At 38.1% G+C, this 24,448-nt stretch overlaps 1 long non-coding RNA gene and 1 pseudogene across 3 annotated transcripts; both read left to right on the forward strand.

Annotated features, from left to right (window-relative positions):
- The first annotated feature begins 1,357 nt into the window (after window positions 1-1,357).
- LOC125474988 lies at window positions 1,358-4,225 on the forward strand. Of its 3 annotated transcripts, XR_007256342.1 has the most exons (5): window positions 1,358-1,694; window positions 1,790-2,039; window positions 2,162-2,720; window positions 3,134-3,232; window positions 3,988-4,225. It is a non-coding gene; the product is annotated as an uncharacterized LOC125474988 (long non-coding RNA). The 3 variants fall into 3 exon arrangements; XR_007256340.1 differs by lacking the exon at window positions 3,988-4,225 and having other exon boundaries at window positions 3,134-3,464; XR_007256341.1 differs by lacking the exon at window positions 3,988-4,225 and having other exon boundaries at window positions 1,790-2,020; window positions 3,134-3,464.
- A 9,235-nt stretch (window positions 4,226-13,460) lies between these two features.
- Window positions 13,461-16,047, forward strand: LOC125474768 (annotated as a pseudogene).
- The last annotated feature ends 8,401 nt before the right edge of the window (window positions 16,048-24,448 follow it).

The raw sequence follows: 24,448 nt of genomic DNA on the forward strand, positions 1-24,448 counted from the left end.
CGAATTCTGCCATTTCCCTGTACTTTCAAGCTTACGTCATTTCCCGATTTGACTGAATCCTTGGAGCTTTCATTAAGATCATAGAAAATCTCTTTCTTGCTACACATATGGTTATTGCACCCTAAATCCAGGAACCATACGCAATCACTTCTAGCTTTGTTGTCATCCACATAAGCCATGAGCAGTATTTCTTCACTTGTCTCAGCAAAGTTTGCCTGCTTTTCCTTTTTAGGGCACTCCTATTGAAAATGGCCAAGCCCATGACAACTGTAACACTCAACTATGGATTTGTTAAACACAAATCAGCCTCGTCCTCTTCCTCTTCCTCGATAAGAGCCATGACCCCCACTTCGTCCTCTTGGCTGAGCTTCATTCATGACTTGCAGTGCTTGTTCATCCACCATATGCCTACTTATTCGTTTGTTCATGAACTAGCAAACTGCTTTGAAGTTCGTATATGGACAAACTGTCAATATCATTTTACTCCATAATGAAGCACACAGTGTAATCAAATTTTGGAGTCATGAACCTTAAGATCTTCTCAATGACCACCACATCACCCATCTGTTCTCTGTGAATTTTCAATCTTGTTGGCAATGGTGAAAGTTGGTGTAAAGTAATCATTCATCGACTCTCCCACCTGCATGTGAAGCACCTCAAATTCTTTGCAAAGAGCTTGTAGCTGTGCACGTTTGACTTGGGCCGTGCCTTGATATTTCTGCTTCAAGGAGTCCCAAATATCCTTCGTTGTATCCTTCTTCAAGATTGTCTCCAATATCGATCGATCAATGGCTTGAAACAGATAGTTCTTCGCCTTCAGATCATTTAACCTGTGATCTTCAATTCTCTTCTTCTGTACCTCTGTAGGATCCACCCCAGTTATAGTTGCAGGGATCCCAGTTTCCACCAAACCCTAGTATTCTTTGGATCGCAGAAAATTCTCCATGAGCATGCTCCAATAATCATAGTGCCCATCGAACTTAGGAATGGCTGGTTGCACAAAATTGCTTTCACCAGCCATATTGTTACCTTTTCTCATCGTGTTTACTTTAAGACTTTTGATTAGGCCCCGTGGTGGGGCTCTGATTAAAAGGGACTGAGTAAAAGGGATTGTTACCTCTTCTCACCGTGTTTACAAGAGACTGAGTAAAAGGGAGTTTGATACGCACTTGCTTTGCAGGGATAATTTCTTATTGAATTCAAAGATAGCAATGGCTTCTTAAAACCCTGCAAAGTAACAGAATGGAAATGCAACAGCCCACGATTTACAGCACCTAGAATCGTGGTATTTGACTAGTCTTTAAACTAAACGTGAAACAATACTTGTTCCTTAAAAACAGCAATTATTAACAACTACGTAAGTAGACCTGAAAACAAGGAAGTCTAACCCTAGTGGCTAAGAAAATCCTAACAACTTTAACAGGGGAGCTGGGACGAGGCTTTACCCATTGACCAAGAAGCGTGCGAAGCATGCTATTCCATTGGGAGCAAACTACAGGCTGATCGATATCCCAGTCAGTAATTGCCTCAACAGTAACGTGTCCAAGATCTATGTGCTGACCTAGTTCAATTCCGATTCGCTCAATCGCCATCTTTCTGGTGCTTATGCCAGTAACATGGGTGGCTACAAAAATGAAGGCTTTGTTGAGGTTCTTGCTACCCAGCAGAGCCCTGAGAATCCCAATTGATTTAAGGTGATTAAAAGCTTGTTGACAAATTGCGGGGTTGTGTTGGAAATTGGGTTTCGATTGGTTTTTGAGTTTGGATATTTGGTTTTGGTGGTTTATAGGGTACCGCTGATGCCGTGAGGCAGTACTTGTGGTTGTTTGAGGAGCACAATGTGTTGGAGTTTTTGGTTCTTGCTAGGGACCACTTATATAGGATGGACTATGAGAGATTTATTCAGGTGCATGCAGACATCACTGTGGCTGCTCTGCCCATGGATGAGAAGCATGATACCGCCTTCGGTTTGATGAAGTTTGCTGAGAAACCTAAAGGGGAGCAACTCAAAGCTATGAAGGTGAACAATCCAACTGCAGGTTGTTTTACATTATTTAGTGCATTACATATTCGTTTCATTGTGAACTTCAATCGCTTGTGGGTTTAGGTGTGTGATTGATTAGTGATGCAAAATGTTGTTGTTTCTGTTTTTGTTATATAGGTTGATACTACTATCCTGGGTCTTGATGATGAGAGAGCTAAAGAGATGCCTTAAATTGCCAGCATGGGTATATCTGTTGTGAACAAAAATGTCATGTTAGAGCTACCTTGAGACAAGTTTCCTGGTGCAAATAATTTCGGGAGTGAAGTTATTCCAAGCGCAACTTCCATCGGTTTGAGGGTAAGTTTTCATTCATATAGTTTATTCTGTAATTTCTAAGAAAGATCAATCAAAAGAGGTGGAAAAGATTTGGAATAATTGTTGGTATTACATAATTGCAAATATCTTTCATTCGAAACTAAACGAACCCCTTTGTACTGAAAAAGATAATGTCCTAAATTGATTTTATATGATCTGCTAAATATTTCCTAGTTCCATACTTTTTGTCCCCCACTACCCTTCATCCGGATATTCAGCCCCCCGGAATACTAGTTATTAATGCCTACAGGTTCAAGCTTATTTGTATGATGGCCACTGGGAAGATATTGGTACCATTGAGGCTTTCAACTTTCTACAATGCAAACTTGGGGATAACCAAAAAACCAGTTCCAGATTTCAGGTACCTTTTTTTCTATAACTTGTTTGTATTCCTATTTTGTTTGGCCAATACGTATGTTATGCTATCAGTTTGATGTGGATTTAGTATTCCGGCCTAATTTTGAACTTTATACCATAGCTTTTTTATTGTTCATCCCCAATCTTCACCCAACCTCGGTATTTACCTCTATCCCAAAATGCTTGACGCTGATGTCACATATAGTGTTATTGGCGAGGGATGTGTAATAAAGGTAAGTTCTTTCTAGAAAAATTCAGCATTTTGCCAAATTGTTCCATTATGGTGTCATATACTAGTCCCATGTTCAGTTTCAGAAAAACTTGCATATATGTGCTATTGTTGCAAGAAACAGGGATCGGTAAAACCTACTGCGGTCCTACTCATTTAATCCAACCTTATCTTTTACATAAATGCAGAACTGTAAAATTCACCATTCAGTCGTTGGGCTTCAGTCTTGCATAGCAAAGGGTGCTGTCATTGAAGACACATTACTCATGAGAGCTGACTACTATGAGGTAAAACCTGCTGTAGATTGAGCACTTGCTGCTTTTTATCTGAAGTCAAGACATGACTGTATAAACACCTTTTTGTTTTAGAGCAGTTCCAGCATAGTCAATTGTCCAATTCACTATGCTATTCATCTAGTGAACAGTAACTGTCCTTAATGAACAGTAATCGTTTTTTGCATCTTCACCCCTGCACTCAATACCCCTGGCAATTGGCAATAAAATATTAATATTTTTTTTATTTATAAAATAATACAAAATAATTTTATTTGTAATTTCGGATAAGATTTTTAATCGTTCTCGTTGCGCCACATGTCATTATCCGAAAAGACAATAGCAATAAAATATTAGTATTTTTTTTATTTATAAAATAATTCAAAATAATTTTATTAGTAATTTAGGATAAGATTTTTAATCGTTCTCGTTGCGCCACGTGTCATTATGCAAAAAGACAATTATTGTTGATGGATTTTTGATAAGATTTTTAACCAATCACATCGCACCACGTGTCACAATCTGTTTACAATCTTTGAGGATAGATTTCCACCAGATTTTTAACGAATGACGACATGCCACGTGACATTATCTACAACCTAATCCTTTCTAAATCCTCCATATAATCCACCATCCATCCTCATAAATCTTAAACCAATTTTCTCAAGATCTCTATCATTATTCATAGTTTCTGCTTCCTTATTCACCTAAATGTCTATCATTATTCATAGTTTTTGCTTCCTTCTTACAATGTATTTTTCTTCGTCAAGGATGATGTGGGAAATCGATCAACGAGAGGAAGAATTGGTTAACCAATCAGAAGGAATGTTCAAACGCCATGCGGCCCAAAATGAGAAGGAAGAGGATGAGGAGCGTAAACGGAGAGCTGACGAATCAAGAATGGCAAGAGCCTCACATTCCCGTCAAGTCATCCAAGCTGTGGCTCAGATCTGCAGGCCTAGCCACGCTATAAACATTGATAGAAGCAGGCAGCGACGAGGTCAGGATCTCTTGGATGATTATTTTGTCCGTAAAAGTGCATTCCCTGATACGTACTTTAGACATCGTTTTAGAATGGAACGTCATTTGTTCAAAAAATCATGGGCGTTATTTGCAACCATGATTCTTACTTTGTACAAAAGCCGGATGCTTTTGGTGCTATGGGTCTACTGCCTGAGCAAAAAATTACTGCTGCCTTGCGGATGCTTGCATATGGAACATTTGCAAACCAAGTAGACAAGATAGCGAAGATGGAAAAATCAACCATTCTTGAGTCCCTGATGAGGTTTGCTCGGCAATCAAATCTATCTACACCGCAGAGTACCTCTAGAACCCTACTGAGATGGACTTGCAAAGGCTTCTGAAGAAAGAGGAGATGCAAGGTTTTCCAAGGATGATTGGAAGCATTGACTGTATGCACTGGACTTGGAAAAACTGTCCAAGTGCATGGCAAGTCGCTTATGGGGATAGAAAATGATCAAAATGTATCATTTTGGAGGCGGTGGTCAGTAGTCTCCAACGACTGGACAAAAAATCTTTGGTTCTTTTCTCAGCAATTTTCTCAAGATAATTGGTATGAATAAGACCCCACATTTCTCTCAACTACATCTCATTACCCGAAATCGGATCATAAGTAACTTCAACCCAGCTAGTACACAACGTAACATCTTCAATAAGCGTCCAATTCATACCTACATCATTAGTCATTTGCTTGGAAAAAATTTGGATTGAAACTTTGAGAGAAAGATAGGTATTTAAGAAAGTATGAAATTGGATTGAAACTTGACAATATATGAAATTAGATTTATAGAAATGTAAATATATAAAAGTATGAAATCTAATTCAAACTTGACAATATATGTTGAATTTATAGAAAAGTAAATATATAAAACTATGAAATTCGATTCAAACTTGACAATATATGAAATTGGAATGAAACTTTGAGAAGACATAAAATTGTGATGTAAGGTAGAAGATAATGAGAAGGTATTTATATAAAAGTAAAATCATTGTTTTTTTACATTTTTCAAATTTTTTTTTCGGATTTTTAATAATTTTTTACATTTTTAAATTTTTTTTTATTCACCTAATTAATCTATACCATTGGATTTAAACCAATTTGAATTCCAACACTCCAGATTGTGCCACATGGCACAACGGTAACATTTATGATTTTTTAACTGTTTTTTCTTTTTCTTTTTTATTTTTAAAGTCTAATACCGTGGACCGTTGATCTCAGATCTAACCGTTGGTATTAAATGAAGTTTTTTTTTTTTTTAACAGTTGGAAATCCAGCAGTCCAAAATTATATCCGTTGTAATCTAACGGCCGTGGGGAAGCCACGTGGCTCCCCAACGGTAAGATTTTTGAGTGCGCCGCGGGCCTCAATTTCTGATTTTATGTCGGATTACGCGTGCCCACGCGAGCTTGAAGTCGATGCACCTGATAGAAAAAATAAAAAAAGTGCGCCTGACGTCTCCTTGACGTCAGCCCATGTCAGATGGCCATGGGGCGCTCGAGCTAGCACGAATCCACGCCCCGCTTGCTTGGGCCTACTCTCGCTGGACTTCCTCCCTCGGGCAATAACCCACTGTTCCTCAGCTTGTCCCTCCAGCAACTCCTCTCGCTGGAGCTGCTCTTATAGAGATGAATGGACTTTCCTTAGAAATACTGTCATTGTTCATTTGACGTTTCTATGGGTTGGATAGATTATATTGTTGCAATTGTTGTAACTGTCCCAGACTGATGCTGACAGGAGGTTCCTAGCTGCGAAGGGCAGCGTTCCAATTGGTATTGGCAAGAATTCCCACATTAGGAGAGCTATAATGGAATGCGCGTATTGGAGAGAATGTTAAGGTAAGGATTGTATCATGTTAATATGATTTGTACAGTTTTTGATTCTTCTTAGCCGATCACTCAAAACATTTTACATTTTTATTCTTTGTGAAACTGACCATCAACGAGTATGAATTGCAGATTGTCAATAGTGACAATGTGCAAGAAGCAGCAAGAGAAACAGATGGATATTTCATAAAGAGCGGGATTGTCACAGTGATCAAGGATGCCTTGATTCATAGTGGAACAGTAATCTAGCCGCCTCCTTATTTTCCACTCGTTTAATGCCGAGAGCGAAGGTTCTTCGAGTTACTGGGCTGAGATGCAGCTCTAGCAACTTAGCAAGTACTTTGAGCCGTTCTGTCTTATGTTCATGTAATGTACATTTCACGGTACTACGATGTAGTTACTGAGGAAGAGACCTCAGGAATTTGCACTGTAGATGCTCTACTTCTCTCTCAAATAAAGTTTTTTGCAAATTGTTCACCTCACATCTCACCATGTTCACAGAGTTGATATCTGAAACGCTAACATGGTTCAAGATTATGACATTGATACACCCCTTCCACAAAACTACACTAGCAGCCCTGAGAATTTGGCGACCCTAGACGAGTTTTCGAAGTGAGGCCTTAAGAGTTTTTTTATCCTCGATCCTTTGTACATTGATATGTATTAAAAAAATTTGCTAAATACATAAATAAATAAAAAAAATTATTTCTACATCAACTATCATTAAAATTAATATAAAAAATATATACAAACATTACTTCAATATTATACATGTCGATTATTAGATGCAAATGTACTAATTAAGTTTACATAATCTAATTTTTCAACCATTTCTATTTCAATTGTCTATGATTTTATTTTATTTTTTGATATTTTTATTGAGCTTGAATTGTAAGAAATTATACATATAATTATTTTAACTAAAAATTTAAGGGCCCTCCGAAGTGTGGACAAGCGGGCACCTACTTCGGCTATTCTCATGGTCCGCCTTGTACACAAGAAGTGAAAAGGTCCTAATGTGATGTACGAAAGGAAATCCTTGATGACTGAAGCTCCTTGGCTGACAAGAATAAAGAACAGTTTTCTCGAACATTAACTGTCACATCACAGTCCGCATAGTAAGATATTGTTCGCTTTGGGCCACGCCTTCACGAATTTGTTCTTGGGTTTCCACCCAAAACACATCTCACTATAGGGAGGTAGGTATGTGCATATAAGGCACATCACCTCCTCTCCCACAGGCGATGTGTGATCTTACAATCTACCCCCTTAGGGGCCCGACGACCTCGTTGGCACACTTCTGACCGGGGATTGACTCTGATACCAAATTGTCACATCCTAGTCCGCATAGTAAGATATTGTTCGCTTTGGACCACACCCTCACGGATTTGTTCTTGAGTTTCCACCCAAAACGCGTCTCACTATAGGGAGGTGGGCATGTACATATATGGCATATCACCTTCTCTCCCCCGGGCGATGTGGGATCTTACATCAACCCTGCAGAATCTACTTCCGTTTAATGGAAGAGATCATTGGTTATGCACTTATCCGTGCCTCTACCAAGGTTGTTGAGTTGTACCATTCCCATAATCCATATGTGGGACTAATTTTACTCCACTTAACACAATTGGAAGAGCATATTGAAAACCACTGAAAACCACTATAGAAAATGAAGTATGATTCCTTTGTGTAACTTACTACGAATATAGCCATAAGCATATTTAAGATGACATGCCCTGATCCTGATATTCTGCGAACACCAGGATAGGCATGTGCTAGCCGACACTTGAGGGCGACAAAAGCCATTTATTGAATGCAAATGCTGAGAACAAGAATTAAATAAGACTTATAAATTTAAAAGTAATTAATATGCAATTGAGGAACGTGTTCATAGCGTACAACCAACTAGAACACTAAAAAAAGAATATAAAATTAAATGAAACAAGGGATGGGTCCTACACCGAGAGGACTCGAAGATGCCGATGCGGAAGTGCCTTGACGCCAAGATTGTACGCCTTGATTCTAGTCCTGAAAGGGGCGCAAAACAAACATGAGTGGACCAAGTTGATATAGATATAATAAAACAGTTATCAACATACTAACCCCCAGGTTTTATGAAAACACATATAGCATGATAAATAAAATAGGTTTTTCGAAACCCTAGCATGCCATGCAATGTGTCAAAACATATCTCGTATATAGTAATCGCTAGTGAATGTCCAATCACACTCCAGGCCCTGTGCTAGCTCCCTGTCCTTGTGCCAACGCTAGAGGAAAATCATCATCAGGCCCTGTGCCAACTCCATGTCTCTCAGCCCGTAGCTAGAGATTATTTCTTCAAGCCCTATGCCAACACTGTAACCTCGCCCGTGAAGGAATATATCACTCACCCCGTAGCGGAATAGGGACCACTAGGTAAGTACAAAACCATTGAACATATATATATTTGAAAAGCAACTTCATAGTATAAAGTCATCCATCATCTATACTATAAAGAGGTATTCTAAATATTATATCGTCATCCATCAGATATTCTATAAAGAACACGAGTTATAGGAAAAATAGTAATAATTCAAAATAGCCTCAATAAGCATGTTGTCTCATAAAATGTAATCAGTAAATCATGTATGCATTACTACTATTAAAACATGCATTTTTAGAAAGGGTTCACTCACAGATACTTCGTCGTCGAAGAGCCACGCAAACTAGCGAAAATGGTAACGCCACATATAATTGCCCCTAAGCACATAAAAGGTACAATTAATAAAACTCTACTAAAATGATTTAATTTGGAAAAATGGACATCAAAAACGGATTCAAGACGTTGAAATTAGCCTATGAGGGGTTCCAGACGAAACTCCAAAAAGTCAACGCTGATCGTTGACCGGTTCAAAGTCAACGGGTCTGGGCCTAAAGGGTTTGGGTCCAATAGGTTTTAGGGTTTAAAGGGTATTGGGTTAATTGGGCCGAAGACCCTAGGTGAATAGCCTAAAGGTCTCAATCCAAAGGGTTTAAATTCTAAGGATTTTGGGTTGGGTTTAAATCTCATGGACCAAAGCCCTTTTTGGTCTTGGGTTAAGAGTTTAGCGGGCCAAGGGCCCTAGGTTTCTCGACCCAAAGGCCTTGGTTGGGCTGCTGGGTTTTGGGGTTAATTGGCTGGGTTGAGGGTGGTTTTCAATCCACACTTTAGCCGGTTTCTGGGCTACTTTCAAACGCTCATAACTTCTTCGTTACTCGACGAAATCAAGTGAAAAAAAATGAAGTTGTAGTTCTCGATGAGAAAAAGAGATTGATACCTCACACGCTGTCCCACTCACAATGTTTTGGCTAGAAAATGCCTCGAAAGGGGTGGTGCTTGTCGAAAAATTTAGAAAATCTTCCCCGAGCTATTTTCTACGATTCAAATGTATACATAACTTAAAACAGGCTTCGATCTAACCCTAAAACACATCCCAAGGGTTTTTAGAAGCTTACAAATGTTGGAAAATCACGAAACTCGACGGAGAATACGATGAACAGTACCGGCCGAAAGGAAGATAAGGGTTTGGGGTGTTCTTTCTTCGAATTTAAGTTCATAGGGGTGATGGTGATGGTGTTTAGTTGTTGTTATGTAGTATGACGGTGAGGGAGGTGAAGGTTTGCAGAGAGGGAGAGCACGGATGAGAGGGAGAGTGTCACATCCTGGCCCGGGCCCCCACCACATCTCGGGCGCGACTCCACCGTAGCACAATATTGCCCACTTTGGGCCCCTACCACACGTTCACGGTTTTGTTTCTGGGAACTTACATGAGAACTTCCTAGTGGGTCACCCATCATGGGATTACTCTCGCGCGCTACTCGCTTAACTTTGGAGTTCCGACGGAATCCGAAGCCAATGAGCTCCCAAAAGGCCACGTGCTAGGTAGAGATGGGAATATACATATAAGGCTTAGAGGATCCACTCCCCTGGACGATGTGGGATGTTATAGGGAGTGTTAAGGGAAAGTGAGATAGAGAGCGACAGAGAGACTGCGAGAATGAGAGAGACAGGGAGATCGTGAAAAGAGAAAGAGAATGGGAGTTGGTGTTTGCAACGTAGCAGCCTGGGGGAGAAGAGAAGTCGAGATAAAGGGTCCATATTAGATTAGGATAAGGGACCAAAAAGTAACTTCCAAAAACCTTTTGGGGGAAATTATGAAATTTGCAAAATAATTGGGGGTGGGGTCTAACATAAGAGATGATGGAATGCCTCCGGTTACGACCATTTGCATCATAAGGGCCTCTAGTGTGATTTCAAATTAGTCTCAACCTTTTAAAATATTTCAAATAACTATCTAACATCTGTAAATATAGACACTCGTTTGGTCACTGGCACAAAGTGCCGACATCACTACTGTTAAGTGATGATGTCATCAATGTTAAGTAATGATATGGACAAATATTGAAGATAATTAATTTTTCACATTTTAGAGTTATGAATCCTCAATTTGAGCCCTTTTAGCCAAATTAAATGCTCAATTTGTCTAGTTTAAAGGAATCAATTTGGGGAGTTAGAGCTTTATAAATGACGTCAAGAAAAAATCTCGCTCTAATACTTGTCAAGTTTCCCACTTAGCACTATGACCTAATATATGTTCAATTTTTAAAATGTTAGATAATTTTTTGGAATATTTTAAAAGATTAACACCATTTTAAACTTTTCCCTAAATTGGATAATTATATTAATTTCACCCTAAAAAAAATATTGTTTTTGGAGGCTCTGAAAAAAATGAAACATTGGATTGTTTAAAAGATGTTTAAGTAAAAATTTTGAATGATGTGATATTTGATTGTTATTTTATTATTTTCTTTTACATACAAATTAGGGAAGAGGAGAATCGATTGAAAGAACTCGAGTGCATGGTTAAATGTTTTTAAGCACTTGCATCATAATTTCGAGACAAATATTTGTCTACATTTTTACTCACCCCCCTAATGCAAGGTAACTCTTGACCAATGCTTTAAAAGGCGACGGCGTAGGTGAGGCGTTTCATGGATAGCTCTGCTTAGGCGAAAGTCTTGAGATGAAACCTTATGAGACCTAATTTTTTAATATATTATATATAATTATATATATATATATGTATGTATATATAAATATAATACTTTGTAAACAGATATCCATTGTCATTCAAAAATGCACAAGTGATAAACAAGTTTAACCCACATACATACAAAAAAAGAAAAAGAAATCATTCTTCAAATATGGTCCACATACATTGAAAAACAATAACAAAAAAGATAGTAGCAAATAATCTCTTTCCCTTGTTAATATCCACTCATTTACAGCATTAATATGGTCTACATACATTCTCCACCCACTCTCTCTCTTAGTACACTACCCTTACTCTCACTTTCCCTCTTCTCTCTCTCATTCATACATACACCCCTACCCACTCTTTCCCTCGGTTCACTCTCCCTCACTCTTGCTTACCCTCTTATATCTCTCTCTTTCATTCATATCCACTCATTTTACAACATTTATATGGTCTGCCTATATCCCCAACCTACTCTATTTCCCTTAATAAATTCTCCATGACTCTCACTTTCCCTCTTTACTGGGTAGTGGCAGTGCTGCTCACTTGGTGGTGTGGCACGAAGAAGAGAAAAGACGCCCTAAGATGTGCCTTGACCACATCTAGATGAGTTTTCGCCTATTCGCACTAGGCTGAGGCATTTTCACCTCTACTCTACCTCTAAAGCTGCCTAGGCGCACCTCGGGGGTGTTTTTTAAAACATTGTTGCTGACTTTCCCAAAATCATGCCTTGTGTCTATGTAACTGACCATTGTGATTTATGCATTTAATTAAATCTTTTATAAAAGACAGATTAAATGTAACATCCCACATTGTCTAGGGAAGTGGATCCTGTAAGCCTTATATGTATGTTTGCATCTCTACCTAGCACGAGGCCTTTTGGGAGCTCACTGGCTTCGGATTCCGTAGGAACTCCGAAGTTAAGAGGGAAAGGGGCCAGAGCATTCCCAGGATGGGTAACCCACTGGGAAGTTCTGCTCGACTTCCCAGAAACAAAATCGTGAGGGCGTGGTCGGGGCCCAAAGCGGACAATATCGTGCTACAGCGGAGTCGAGTCCGGGATGTGGTGGGTGCCCAGGTAGGGATGTGACATTAAACCTTTTCTCGGTAAGATTATATATAAGGCTTTATATATATATATATAAAATTTTTGGTCAATAGTATTACATTTTAGTAGTATTTCTTTACATATGTGAGTTAAATGTATGTGTTCGACTTTTAAGAATAATGAGATGATCGATACAAAATTATTATGGTTGCTTAATTATGTGGGTCTGCCAAAAAATTTAGCTGTTAATGTAAGATATCGTTGTATATTGATAGAAATTATAAAATAAAACTGCTCAATATGGCAATTTGAGAGTGGCGGGATTGGTCGGTGTCAAGGGTGCAACGTTTTTCCTGCTATGAAAACGGAATAAATTAAAGTGATTGAATTGAAAGAAAAATAAAAGAAAGGAAAGAAAGAAATCATTGCATTTCCATGTCTGAAAATAGGAAAGGAGAGATACTGATATTTGCTGGGGAGAAAATGGCGGTTTCCCTCGGATGGCTTTGGATCACATTTCACGTATCAATATCTGTCAAACCTGTTTAATTTTCTCTCTATCAAAACCATCTATTTGCAAATTTGCACTTAATAGCTACCTCCTTTGTTTTTATCTTCTGCCTTCCATTCTTTTTGTTTACTTTGGAAGGAATCCCAGAACTCTTCTAGACAAAATTTACATTTCTGTTACTAACATATTCATGCATGTTCTTTTGGGTCTGATTTTTTAGGGTTCACATTGGAGAATCTATATATAAATACGCATATATATATATATATATATATATATATGCAATTCCATTATACCACAAGGTTAGTTCTTTACTTTCTATTATTTTGGTTCTTGTTTTGTTTGTTGGGGATTTTTTTCCAAAATTTCATTAGGTTTTTGTTAGAAACAGGTAAAGAATTCATGTTCTTGACAAAAAAATCATATGGGATTTATTTTGATTCAAGGGATATTTTAATCTAGAGTAAAGAATGAAGATGGGTATTCGAAGTCGAATTTGGGTGCAGAAGTGGAGCACGCTGTACTAATGAACTTGCTTACGCCCAGGTCTGCGATATGGTCTTTATTAAAAACAGGTAGAGAGTATATGATGTTATGTGTATTATGTGTGTGTATAGGCATAAAACTTTTGGATCTCACGTTTTTTTTTTGTCATTGGATCTCACGTTGATTTCTATTATTATATGTATGTGTGTTGATTGTGGAGAATGTGATGAAGCAGTGATGCGCGTGTTTGGAGATGGAATTCTTGTTGACTTGTTGGCATAGAGTTTTTACTTCCACCTCATGGATTCCGATAACCATTACAACAGCAACAACAACGACAACAATAGCAGGAACAACGATTCAGCCACAATAAAAATAAATTCCCATACTGAGGTCAGCTTTAAATTCTTTAGCTGTATATGGTATCAAAGGCATTTTCTTTTGGTAGCAGTGATAATCTTTGGTAACAAAGATTTCGGCTCCACAGATGGGATCAACACAGTCCAACTCAGTGTTTGAGTTCGAGGATCAGAGCCTAGTTGGGGGCGAGAAACATTCATTGGACGAGGTTCCCCTCAGGGCTCTATATTCTGGTGGTGCAAATGACTATTGTCCCTGTTTGAATTAATATTTGAACATTGGGCTGCAAGTGAGAAGAAGCCCAAAGATGCCAACTAAAAGAAGACTTGCCCGAAGCCCAGCACCAAGCCCAGAGACAAATTAGCGTCTCCCCATTAATATATAGGCCAAATACCTATGCATTAAATGCCAAGTGATGGAGACTAACTCACAATCAGCCAAAAAACACTTTTCAGTGGCAATACAAGTAAAAAGTTGATGACTCACTACCCTCCAAGTTGCTTTCAGGAAAATGCAAAGACACAACAGTCGGGCTAATTCATCTATAAAAGGAGGAAGAGGCCTTAGAGACAAGGACACTCAACCAATCAAACAAACAAACATACAAACTCTACTCAAGCTAGAGATTTGCATCTAAAAGTTGTAATTAGCCCATATATCAGTCATTTTCAGGATCATTCCCCACAAAAGACATCTTTTGTCTAGTTTAAAGCTCTGTTATCACCCCTAGTGGCATATCGATTTCCTTGTGTAAACTTGTTTACCATCCATCCATTTTTAGCATACAAACCCCTGTAAACTCAAAGAGAAGTGATCGCAAGAGGTTCAACTTTGCCCGACGATGTCAAATCTTAATCAAAGCTCTTTGTTTGTTTTCTAAGTTAATAGATCTACTGCTTAATGTATTCTCCAACATGTATCCAAATCATACCCATCAGTTTTCTTACTTTAAGAACCTGATTAGCACCTGGATCTGGTTAGTTTAATGGATATGCTTTCATTTAAAAACCAAGTAAATGGCTTAAGGGGATCTGGACTTCCTTCATTCGAACGTACAAGATTATAAACTATAAGTCCTTGGGTCACAGGGCAAGAAAAAGAACTTAATGTGGACTAAACTCATCCACGACAATCATTTGATAACAAGAATTCCGAGTAACTTGGGGTGCAAGTAATCGACTAAACACGCTCTTGTTCTACATCTGCTATACTGAGATAGAAGTGGCACGCCTAATACTTAGTTAGTTTTGATTGCGAGCCTTAAGGCCTAAACCTAAGACCCCACAAAGACACCTTTCAAAACTAACTTTGTTCTCTTCTTGCAGTACATCAGCAAGCAAGAGCCCGACTACACATCACAAGTGTCAATCCCTTGGGAAGCTGTGTTGAGTGCCAAGGAGCCCTCTTTGGAGAAATCTTCGCCCGAACAGTCCCCATATGTCATGAAGAATAGTGTGGTCGATAGCATCAGGATTGTAGTTTTCTCTGCCAAAATTAATTTGCTCATGCCTTTTGGCCCTTTAGCAATCGTGGTTGATAAATTAACAGGCATCATGTGAGTTTTCACTATCTTTTTCTGCGTGTGAATCTCTCGGATCATGACACGATTGTATATATGCTTAGTTTGTTTGATTTTTTTTAACGCGTTTCAGGGTTGGGTCTGATCGATTAGGATATGCAACAGAGTAAGATTTCTGCGTTCTCTTTGTATTCTTTGTTTACAACTATCCAGTTAACTTGATGTATTACAAAACAACATTTGTTAGGGTTTAATCCGCGTGCACATGAGACGGACGTCCATATTAACGGGTAAGCATGTTGTAAATGCAAATATCCGTTTTTTCTATTTCCAAAAAGTCTTCATAAAGCTTCCAGTTTGAGTCACTGATCAATGCAAGATTCCATAAATCTTCATAAAGCTTTTAAGTTTGGTTTGAGCATTCTAAAATTATCTTCATCCAGCCGGTACTTCACCCGCATCACATGCTTCCTTTCACATTTAACCCTAAAATTTGAAAGCGGTTACACTAACTTTACAATTAGTATTCATTTGTTGATCCAAAAATGTTATCCCTAACTCCAATTATGCCTTAATTCTGCAGTTGGCGGTCTTTTAAATGCCACCTTCGGAAACGCAACAGAATTGATAATATCAATTTACGCTCTGAAAAGAGGCATGATTCGTGTTGTTCAACAATCCTTACTAGGCTCAATCCTATCGAACATGTTGCTCGTGCTTGGATGCGCATTCTTTGCTAGTGGACTTGTGCATTCACAGAGGGAGCAAGTGTTCAACAAGGTACATTTCGTCTGTAAAAAAGAGGGCTTTGTTTATTTGGTTTTATTTTATTTTATTCGATCTTCCATATCTTTTTCTCGCAACTAAAGTTCAAAGTTTCTATATTCTCAGGCAACTTCTGGAGTGAACTATGGATTGCTATTGATGGCAGTCATGGGTCTGCTCTTTCCAGCAGTACTGCACTCTACTCGGACAGAGTTGCACCATATCTTTTTCTCGCAACTATGAAAGTCCTAGGAAGGATACTAACTTAATCTATAAATGACAACTTAACGCTAAAGCAAATTATGGTTTCGATTAATCAGTTATGCTAAATTAATCCTACACAAATATTCAACATGAATATAAAAAGCACACACATGATGTAGGATTTAACGAGGCAAAACCCACCACTGGGAAAATCCTCGGGCTACCAAGCCAAGAAGCACTAAGAAAGAAAGAATACATAAAGACTTACAAAACTCATCAACTAGACACTCATACCAGTTGGCAGCTTTGTCTCCGCGCTTTGCTACTCGATCTTTCTTCAGTCCTCGAGTTGAAGTGGCACGGTACTAACGCGACCGTCAATCACCTTTCTCTCGAACTTTGCACAATGCTAACTCGATCATGCAGAATGTTTATATGATGAAGTTTTTGTTTAGAAAACAATCAATTACGAAAATCACAAGGCTCATTTCCATAATTGATATTCAATTTAAAACCTCAAAGAAAAACAACATGAAAAATAATATCTTCTCTTAAAAACCCATGCTGTTGGAACCATAAGCAAACAACAGTATTTCAATTATTTTTTCACGCACACGAAAACCCAATTGATGCTTCTTCAAAAATCCTTTTCAATAAAATCAGTTTCTCTGCATAAATGGTTCCCTTTAAAAACACATGCTAATGAAAAACCACCATATGGCAGCCACTGAAAAATAATGTTATATGCTTTAAAATCACAAAGTTGCTGCACATATATCTTCCAAGAAAAACATGCATATATGCGGCTCCCAAACCAACACGTCCCTGACTTCCCATATATAATCAAAAAGCACCGCAACCGTTTTAATTGATAAGGACGGCATCCATGAGTTAGATGACTCCCACCAACATGCAATCACTTAAGTTTCAAAACACGGTTTGAACACTCAGTTTGATAAGTTCCAATACAATCAGATTCTTTTGCATGCGTGTTTTATTAAGTGATAAAGAAAGGATAAGTTATTTGAAAAGATAAACCACACAATGGTTAAGAGTCCTATCTCAAAACAATAATATGAAATATAGATGAATGTAGTTGGATGCATGCATGCAAACGTACCTGAATATTTATCGCGTGTAGGTAACATCTTTGCATCGAAAGTGTGAGAACCCTTCCTAGACTTAAACTAATACAATTGAAAATATATAACAAGTCTAAGCTATTACAGACTCAGGCAATTTGTCAGGGATTGCCAATTTTACCCTAACAATCTCCCCCTTTGGCATTTCCTTGACAAAACCCTCAATAACAACATTTTAGAAATCTTAATCCTAATGCACTGAAGTCTGTAATCTGCACACAGTTAAACAAAACACCCGTGACGTACAAAAGATAGATGTTGCAAGAATGTTAAGATAATCATTCAAACATATCAACATCCCTCATCGTTCAACAATTAAAAAGAGACTTTATTAAGAAATCCAAATAAGAACATAAATATGGAAACTCTCACAACTAAAAACTAAAAGGTAACTGCTAGCTAAAATCTCTCCCCCTAACTAAACTGTCTAGCTAAAGTCTCTCCCCCTAACTATAGGCTCTCCCCCTTTTTGACACAGGAAAAGCCAAAGACGATAGTAAATTAATCATGCTTGGCGAAACCGTCGTCATCAGAAATCCAGTAGAGATCTTCTTCTGGATCCTCTTCGGAATCCTCTTCGGGATCATCTGCGTGATTCTCTTAGGGATTCTCTTCTGGATCATCTTCTGGAGTAAGAGTAGGTAGCGGTGAGTGGTCCTGAATAGGTGGACAAGGAGTACTAGTAGACGGTGGAACACAATCAGCGCGGAAGTCAACCTCGTCATCAGATGAAGAAATTTGAATAAGAGGAGCAAATAAGTGGCTGCGAAGACGATGAAAACATTGCTCCAAATTAGAAATACGATGACTGAGATCATTTGTGGAGGACTTAATGAAACGTTCGAGCAAAGAAAGTTGCTTGTTCAGATCAAGCATTTGTTGGAAGACCGCTTGGGAAAAATTAATATTAGGCGAAGCTGAACAATCAGATGGGGAAGAAAACAATTTACGTTTCACAGAACGTGTATGGGGAGGAGAGAAGGAAGGATTAATAACAAGAGTCTTGCCTTTCAGAACAGGAGGAACTGCAGACTTGCGTGAGGATGCCATGACAAAAAAAAATGTTTTGTGTACAACGTGCAAAGAACAAGGAGAAAACCCGACTATAAATAATAGAGAAACACAAGGTGACTCCAATTGCAAAGCAACCAAAAGACCAAAAGGATAAAGAATAAAATAAAATACACTATGTAATGTCCACAGAAACATAATACGAACGGGAGACTGCCAAAACAATCGAAACCATAGGCATGCAATATGATGAAACAAGCCAACTTACCAGCAACCCCTAGATTCACACGGAATAGTATCAAATATCACTCAAAGTGTTTGGGTTAAAGTGTATACACTCAAAAAGAATCATTATGTGAATGCTTTACCATAGGCTTGCAGATCAATCTCATCTCCACACATCAACAACCTACCCTCAAGAGATGAAGTAAGTTCTTACGAAGGATTGGAATAGGGCTTAGGCACTGGATGAAGTTAGAAGGGAATAAGGAGAACAGAAGTTCGAGAAGCTATAGAGTCCTTGAGACTCAAAACTGGAGAGAGTTTGATGCAGAGAGAACCACTAGAGCAATATAGAGTGGTATGCACAGTGGATATATTCGTGGTCTTCAAGTGCAACTTGACCTTTGAGGATTGTCAGAGATAAACACCCACTATGTATGTCATACATACACCTTTTGATTCCCTTTGTCGTGTTTTTTTTTTTTTTTTTTTTTTTTTTCTGGGAATCTTTTCTTAACTGGGGAGGGTGCTATCATCACAATATTGTGGTCCACCATGTATGTCATACATACACCTTTTGATTCCCTTTGTCGTGTTCTTTTTTTTTTTTTTTTTTTCTTGGAATCTTTTCTTAACTGGGGAGGGTGCTATCATCACAATATTGTGGTCTTCAGTAGTGAACCAACCGTGGGCCTTTCTTAAAAAAAATATTTGATGCAACTGTCTTTGATGTTGCAACGGAGGTGAGAATTAGTGTATAATAATGGAAGAGGGTAAGATACACTTAAGGAGAGGCTCTATAATGCAGATAGGGAAAATAATAAGGCACTGGCTTTATAGGATAATGATGAAGAACGTAAGTCCTAATTTCATCTCAAGAGGAGAGTAAAAAGTGATACAAAGCCTTGAGAGATCTCAAAGCAAGTTCTAGAAAGTCAAATCACATAAGATATAGCACACAGAAACAATTAAGAGTGTATGAAAAATGCATACACTAATGGAGGCTCAAAAGCTCACAGGGTGCAGAGATTCTGGCAAGTAGTCATGTTTAATCAGAAAACATACATATAGTATCAACCACCAAGGCAAAATATATCATGTTTAGCACAAAGCAAAGAATTTTGTGGACAAAAGTTGTGCATAAAAAGATATGGTTTTTTTTTTTTTATAAAAATAACTAGAAAAATGAAAAGAGAGAAAAAGAAACATCAAAAATGAAAACCAACAGAAGTTAAGACACACGACATATTCCTAAAGCCTTGCGAAGGGTTTCAAAACGATGAGTGTCTAAAGGCTTAGTAAACAAGTCTGCAAGTTGATGTTCAGTGGCAATATATTCCAATACTAAAACCCTCTCTTCGACCAAAACACGAATAAAGTGATGACGAATGTCAATATGTTTGGTACGAGAATGTTGAACAGGATTCTTGGAAATGTTTATGGCACTAGTGTTGTCACAGAAAACAGAAAAGGAACTTTGATGAATGCCATAATCATTAAGCATTTGCTTCATCCAAAGCAATTGCGTACAACAACTACCAGCAGCTATATATTCGGCTTCGGCAGTGGATAAAGAAACACAGTTTTGTTTCTTACTATGCCAAGAAACAAGATTATTTCCAACATAGAAACAACCTCCAGAAGTACTTTTCCGGTCATCAGCATTTCCTGCCCAATCGGCATCGGAAAATCCAGCAATTTCAGAATTTGTTTCAAATGAATAATGAAGACCATAATCAATTGTACCACTCACATACCTGATGATTCTTTTGACAGTTTCCAGATGCGATTCTTTTGGATCAGCTTGATAACGTGCACAAGCACCAACGTTGAAAGAGATATCAGGCCTACTAGCAGTAAGGTACAAGAAGCTTCCAATCATGCTCCTGTAAAGTGTTTGATCAACACTTTTTCCATTTGGATCCTTGTGAAGTTTTGTGGTTGTTGCCATGGGATTTGAGACGGGTTTTGCTGAATGCAAGCCAAATTTTTTAACTAGTTCACTAGCATATTTTGTCTGAAAGACAAAAATACCATCTTCACTTTGTTTGACTTGTAGTCCCAAGAAAAAATTTAGTTCTCCACACATGCTCATTTCGAATTCACTCTGCATGACCTCAGTAAATTCTTTTACAAGTGTGGCAGATGTGGAACCAAACACTATATCATCCACATATACTTGTGCTATCACCACGTCCTTCTTGATTCTTTTGACAAACAAAGTCTTGTCAACAGCTCCACGTGTATAACCTTTTCTTAACAAGTACGATGAGAGTTTGCCGTACCATGCTCTCAGAGCTTGTTTTAAACCGTACAAGGCTTTTTTTAATCGGTACACATAATCAGGATGCTTTGGATCAACAAATCCCTTTGGCTGCTCCACATAGACTTCTTCTTGAAGTATTCCGTTTAAGAAAGCACTCTTGACATCCATTTGATATAATTTGAAACGCAGATGACAAGCAAAAGCAAGTAACAACCGAATGGACTCCAATCTCGCAACGGGTGCAAACGTCTCATCAAAATCCAAACCTTCTACCTGAGTGTATCCTTGAGCCACGAGACGAGCTTTATTTCTCGTGATGATGCCATGTTCATCAGTTTTGTTCCGAAACACCCACTTTGTTCCTATAACATTTGTTTCTTGGGGTCGGGGAACAAGGTACCATACATCATTGCGAACAAATTGATTGAGTTCCTCTTGCATGGCCATAATCCAGTCATCATCTAAAAGAGCTTCCTTGGTATTTTTTGGCTCAATCTTTGATATGTAGCACGTAAAGTTTACTACAGCAGTAGTTTTACTTCTTGTCAACATTTGATCTTCTACGTCACCAATGATGTCTGACTTGGAATGATCTTTCTGCACTTGCTTGTGTCCTTTCCTCAAAACTTTTGTTGAGTCAATATTTTGGTGCACTTCTCCCTGAGTAGCGGATAACCCATCAATTGATTTGCTTTGAAAGAATTCTTCATCTGAGGCAGGTTGTTCAACATTTAAGAGAGAGTCATTCACAATGACATTAATGGACTCCATAACATGTTGTGTTCTCTTGTTGAACACCCTGTATGCTCTACTTGTGAGAGAGTATCCTAGAAAAATTCCAATATCACTTCTTGAATCAAATTTTGCTAACATTTCTCTATCTCTGTAAATGTAGCATATACTACCGAATACTCGCAAATGCTTAACATTTGGTTTCTTCCCTTTCCAGATCTCATAAGGTGTGCATTTTGTACCGGGTCTAAGATAGACTCTATTTGCCGTGTAGCACGCAGTGCTAACTGCTTCAGCCCAGAAATGCTTTGCCAAATGAGCGCTTGTTAGCATGACACGACTCATGTCAAGTAAAACACGATTCTTTCTTTCCACAACTCCGTTTTGTTGAGGAGTAATTGGAGCAGAAAAGTTGTGATCAATACCTTTTTCATCACAAAACTTAGAAAACGATATGTTTTCAAATTCAGTTCCGTGATCAGTTCTGAGTTTTACCACACGATCATTTGAATCAACTCTATCATTTTGAATTTTATTCAATAAACCAAAGAATGCAGTGAACGCATCAGATTTCTCTCGCAAGAAGGCAACCCAAGTAAAGCGTGAGAAATCATCCACCAAGACAAGTATGTATTTTTTTCCCCCAATGCTTTCGGTTTGTACTGGTCCAACCAAGTCCATGTGCATCAGTTCTAAAGGCCGTGAAGTTGAGATGTAATTTGTGGATTTGTGTGCACTCTTTGTTTGCTTTCCCACTTGACATTCTCCACAAATTCCAAGTTCTCCAGTCAACATCGGTAAGCCCCTCACATACTCTTTCTTGGAAAGCTTGATCAAATCCTTACAGTTCATGTGACCTAATCGTTTATGCCATAAATCCAAAATATCATCAGTTGCCTTATTGCATATCTCAGGCACATGTAACTCATTTGCATTCACACAATAACAATTGTCCTTAGACCTTTTTCCTTCAAAACTGTCAATCTCTTTAGCAACCTTTACACTACATTTCAATTTATTGAAAAGTACTTCAGCATCATCATCGTCACAAATTTGACTAATGCTAATTAGGTTAGCTTTAAGCCCATCCACTAACATGACATTTTTTAAGCATGGAATTCCTAGTGTTTTGATTTCTCCTTTTCCAACGATCCTTGCTCGTTTTCCATCTCCAAATGTGACTGCTCCATTTTTACAATCCTCAGTGAAAGATGTGAACCATCTTTTGTCTCCAGTCATGTGCCTTGAGCAACCACTGTCTAGATACCAAGTATCAGACTGACAAGATGAGAGAGCAGTGAAGGCCACCAAGCATGTAAAATTGTCTTCCTCAGATGAAGGTGACACCTTATCCAATAGACAAATTTGAGTCTCTTTTCTTCTCCATACTTGCTTTAAGTTTGGAGTAAGGAAGTTAGGCATTATTTTTGAAATCCTATTCATTCCCTTTGGGTGAGCAACAAATCTCCCTTTGAGATTTGATTTTTCAGAAATCCAAGAAGTTTTAGTCTTATTTTCCTTTCGAAGCTTGTAACACCTAGGTCTAATATGTCCTATTTTTTCACAGAAGTGACAAATAGGAATAAAAGTTTTTGACCTAACGAACTTCTTTGTAGTGATACACGAATTTCTAAAAGGTTCATCACTACTCACTTTCATGCTAGGTTCTTGTAACGCTTTAACAAACTTGGTAACAGAAGTGGACGAACTTCTAGTTATATCAAAACCTAGACCACTTTTGTCACCAGAAATCTTTCCATAGCTCAACATTTTGTCAATTTTGCTTGAGCCAATGCTAAACTCTTCAACTTTCTTCTTTATGTTACTTAATTCATTTTCAAGACCTTTGTTGTCTGATGCTAGCATATGTAACTTCTCCAACATTGACTCTCGTAGCTTTTCTGCATGTTCCATTTGAGATTGATGCTCGATTTCTGCTTCATTCTTCTCACTTTCAAGCTGCACGAGTTTATTTTTCAGTTCTTCATTTTCCTTCTTCACTTTCATGGTGATATCATACAGTGCAGTGTACTTTTGTAAGACTTCTACGGAATCAGGCTCTTCAACTTCCGAATCATCCGTCTCATATCCATCAAAAGTTCCAAAAAATGCAACCACTTCCTCATCATCTTTAGATGCCGTGTCTTTCTCTGAATCACTGTCACTCCACGTGGAAGTTAAAGCCTTATTTTTTTCATCTTTCAGCCTTTTAAGAGTATTGGCACATTCATGAGCATGATGTCCATACCCTTGACACTCGAAACACTTATCTTTGTCATTCCAACTTTTCTTTTCACCAAGTTTGACAGACTTAGATGTATTTCCATGAGAACCATCTCTAGAACGAGGGACTTTGGAGTTTGAATCAAAATTGTTTCGATTTTCACGTCCCCTAGAACTTCTAAGTTTCAAAAATTTCCTAGCTTGTTTGGTAAGAAGAGCAAATTCATCTTGAGTCAAGGTTTCAAATGGATCCTCATTCATTTTTTCATTATTGACTTTAAAGGCAACATTTTTCCCTTTCTTGCCTTCTGTAAAGTCGGACTCATATGTTTGTAATGATCCAATCAATTGTTCCAACTTGTAAGTGTTCAAATCTTTCGATTCTTCTATAGCTGTCCTTTTTGCATGAAACCTTGAAGGAAGAGATCTTAGAATTTTCTTAACAACCCTATGCTCTGGAATGCTATCACCAAGATTGTGACAACCATTGACAATTACACTAAGCTTAGCATAGAAGTCAGAAAAACTCTCATCATCTAGCATTTTGATATTTTCAAATTTTGTGATGAGATTTTGAAGCTTGGATTCTTTGACAGTAGAGTTACCTTCATGAGTAACTTCAAGAATATCCCAAGCTTCTTTCGCTGTTATGCATTTACTAATGTAGTTAAATTGCTCAGGCGAAACGGCAGTGAACAAAGCATTCAGTGCCCTTTGATTGAACGTGCTAGAGCTGCGTTCTTCTTCGCTCCATTCCCTTCTAGGCTTAAGCGATGACATGGTTACTGAAGACTGTCCTTCGTCTTTGGTTTCTTTAACTGTTGGAGGTTCCCAACCTTCTTCA

Source organism: the organism of the source record quoted next, unplaced genomic scaffold (assembly GCF_019419815.1).
Source record: "Pyrus x bretschneideri cultivar Hongxiangsu unplaced genomic scaffold, Pyrus_bretschneideri_v1 Contig13, whole genome shotgun sequence".
Taxonomy (NCBI): domain Eukaryota; kingdom Viridiplantae; phylum Streptophyta; class Magnoliopsida; order Rosales; family Rosaceae; genus Pyrus; species Pyrus x bretschneideri.